Source organism: Microcaecilia unicolor, chromosome 14 (assembly GCF_901765095.1).
Source record: "Microcaecilia unicolor chromosome 14, aMicUni1.1, whole genome shotgun sequence".
NCBI lineage: Eukaryota > Metazoa > Chordata > Amphibia > Gymnophiona > Siphonopidae > Microcaecilia > Microcaecilia unicolor.
In genome coordinates this window covers 16501230-16505182 of record NC_044044.1, presented here as the reverse complement: position 1 = coordinate 16505182, position 3953 = coordinate 16501230, and positions in this window count along the sequence as shown.

Below are 3953 nucleotides of genomic sequence, written 5' to 3'. Positions count from 1 at the left end.
GCTGTTAAATGTGCAATGAAATCCAGGAGGGAAGGTACAGCATGAAACAGAGTGAATTCCCCCCCCCCCCCCTCCTCCCCAGGAGGATTGCACAAACAGAAAACCTGTATGAGTAACACAATGTGAACTCTGAATAATCCACACCCTGGAGATGAAAGGCAAGTGCCCCTCTGGGAGTCCAGACAACAGCTTCCAAATACATGGAAATTCAGCTTCAGAACAGGGAAAGCTACTGTAAAATATGTCATAGTGTGGGGGCAGAACATGGGGCGTGAGAGAGGGAACAGTGCAGGTAACACAGGGACAGATGGCTTAGTCTGCAGATGGACATTAATCTGGGAGCAGCACATTGGGTATGAGAGATGAAATGGAGTGACATGAATCAGGGCACATAATCTGATCATACGAGCCGACTCTGTGGGTGCTTGAGCACCCCCAATATTGAGAACATTCCTTGTACGTGTCCAAGGAGGGGTTATTTCCATTGGGCTTAGCACCCCCAATAATTTTGAAAAGTTGGCTCCTATAATAATTTGTACAGGCAACGTTCCATGGCTGGCTGGCTTCGTAACATCCTGACGTCAGCAAGCCTCCAGCGTTCCAATCCCTCTCACTGTCCCGCTCTCGCGTAAAGACAAAATGACGTCAGAGGGCGGAACAGTGAGAGGGAAGGGAACGCTGGAGGTGAGCTGATGTCAGAATGTTATGAATGCAAGCAACTGAAGGCAACGGAACGCTGGCGGGGAGGACAGAATCGAGGGACATCGAGGTGAGGGGAGGGCAGGGCAGAGGAGAATCGATGGACATGGTGGGGATGGGAGGCGAGGGGTGAATCGCAGGACATGGATGGGAGGGGCAGAGGAGAATCGCTGGACATGGAGGGGAGCTCAGAATCGCGGGACATCGAGGTGAGGGGAGGGCAGGGCAGAGGAGAATCGATGGACATGGTGGGGATGGGAGGCGAGGGGATAATCGCAGGACACGGATGGGAGGGCAGGGCAGAGGAGAATCGCTGGACATGGAGGGGAGCTCAGAATCACGGGACATGGAGGGGATGGGAAGGGAGGGCAGGGGAGAGAGGAAAAATCGCTTAGACGACAGCCTTCCTAGGGCCCGTTTCATGTTTGACGAAACGGGCTTGGTTCCATTAGTATGGCATAAGACAAGAGAGAGGAGAGAGGAGGCAATAGAGAGACAGGAATATCAATCTATATAACAACAGTAATCCAGGAGACTTGAACTCTGCTCCCCAGATTTCTCCTTACTCAAGAACTCAGTGTTTAGACTTTCAGTGAAAAGCAAATTAGAACAAGGGGTTATAGTCTGAGGATCTAAGTGGGTAGACTCAGGAGTAACATTAGGATATATTTCTTTACAGAAAGAGTGGTGAGATTGTGGAACAGTTTCTCGGGGAAGGCAGGAGGTGCAAAGATGGTAAGAATGTGAAATCAATGGATATCCTGCCTAGCAAACAGTTTCCCATCATATGTCACAAACACAGAGAGGGGCCTAATCGAACGGGGCACCCAGGTTTTCCTGAGGGCATCCTCGCAGGATGGCCCTGCGAAGGGGTGGGGAAACCCGTATTATCGAAACAAGATGGGCGGCCATCTTTCGTTTCGATAATACGGTTGGGGGACGCCCAAATCTCCACATTTACGTCGACCTTAGAGATGGTCGTCCTCGATTTTCGGCGATAACGGAACCTGAGGACGCCCATCTCAGAAACGACCAAATCCAAGCCCTTTGGTCGTGGGAGGAGCCAGCATTCGTAGTGCACTGGTCCCCCTCACACGCCAGGACACCAACCAGGCACCCTAAGGGGCACTGCAGTGGTCTTCAGAAAAAGCTCCCAGGTGCATAGCTCCCTTACCTTGTGTGCTGAGCCCCCCAACCCCCCCCCCCAAAACCCACTCCCCACAACTGTACACCACTACCATAGCCCTTAGGGATGAAGGGGGGCACCTAGATGTGGGTATAGTGGGTTTCTGGTGGGTTTTGGAGGGCTCACATTTACCACCACAAGTTTAACAGTTAGGGGGGGGGGATGAGCCTGGGTCCGCCTGCCTGAAGTGCACTGCAGTACCCACTAAAACTGCTTCAGGGACCTACATACTGCTGTCACGGAGCTGAATATGATATTTGAGGCTGGCATAGAGGCTGGAAAAAATATTAAAAAATTTTTGTTTAGGGTGGGAGGGGGTTAGTGACCACTGGGGGAGTAGGGGGAGGTCATCCCCGATTCCATCCGGTGGTCATCTGGTCATTTAGGGCACATTTTTGTGGCTTGGTCATAAAATAAAAAGACCAAGTAAAGTCAGCCAAGTGTTCATCAGGGACACCCTTTTTTTCCATTATCGGCCGAGGACACCCATGTGTTAAGCACGCCCCAGTCCCGCTTTCACTAAGCTTCCGACACGCCCCCGTGAACTTTGGTCGTCCCCGCGACGGAAAGCAGTCGAGGGCGCCCAAAATCGACTTTCGGTTATGCCGATTTGGGCGACCCTGGAAGAAGGACGCCCATCTCTCGATTTGTGTCGAAAGAGGGGCGCTCTTCTCTTTCAAAAATGAGCCCAATAATCATTCAACATATTTTCACAGAGTCATATGGAACGGCAGATAAACACTGTGTAACCAACTGAACCAAGTTTTATTAGCAAGAACTGCTGGCAATGAACAGCCACATTTGAAAGAACATCCCAAGATGCGAGTTACAAGACCGCTTGAGTCGGTCAAGAATCTACAACATGGGTTACAAAAGGTTTAAAAACACAATGACACCTGGCACTGTGCCCTACAGTTCTGTGTTAACATTGCCTTGTCAACGAGTTATGTTTCGAGGGTAAAAATTATTCATTTTTTAATCCAAGGCATCTTCTAGACTTTAATGAATCTAAGGAGGATTTGAGGGTGAAGATTCTTAGGACTAGCTTATGGTAATGTAGTGGAAGATGTGCCTTACACTGATTTATAAATATGTTTCCTGGTTCTTGATCCCGATTGTCCTTACTGTGGATGAAGAACCAGGAAACAAAAAAATCAGGAAATAACTCAGTGTAAGGCACATCTTCCACTACATTACCACAAGCATGCCCTAACAAATAATAAAATTTAAAAAAAAACACACAGTGACATCATACATTATCTTGTCTTCCCCGCCCCCCTAACTACAGATAAACCAAGAGTCCCCACCCCCATGAAGCTTAAAGGAAAATTGTTCATCTCTTCCTATATCATGTACTAAAATACCAAGGGATGGATCAGGGGCGTAGCCAGACCTCAGCGGGAGGGGGGGGCAAAGCCCAAGGTGGGGGGGGGGCGCATTTTGGGCCGCCTCCCCACTGCCACCCTCCCGCCGCTTCTGCCGCCCCTCAACCCCCGCCCCTCAACCCCCGCCAGCTAAAGCGTTTGTCCCGCACTGGTCTCCTATTGCAAATGTTTAACAGCAGCAATAATTACATAATAAAACTATCCACCTTACCCGAAGGCTCGAGGTTATTGTTGAGTCATTCAATTTTGCATTACCAGTAATATATCTGTTCCATGAGAAGGTGCTGAGTATTAAATTAGCACAAACATTTTTGGTGCAACCGTGTTTGAATGTGGCCAAGCTTGTTTTGGCCTCTGCATGAAAGCGTGGTTGATTCATATGTGTAGGGTTACCACACGTCCTCTTTTTGGACTTCTTCAGATATGTCTTCCGGGTCTTTTAATTTTTAGGAAAATATCCTCTCTTTCTCTTTTTCGAGCCTATGACCAACACACCTACTCACCGATGAGGTCGGCTATTTTAGCACAGGTCCTATTTTATGCAATGAGACCCAGTTACTCATAACTGGAGTTAACAGTAAAATAACAGGTCTTAATGGTAGCTCACGTTGATAACTTCCCCCTTAATTAAAGAAAAGAGAAAATGTCGCTAGCAATAGAAATCACTGCTAAATGTAATAAAA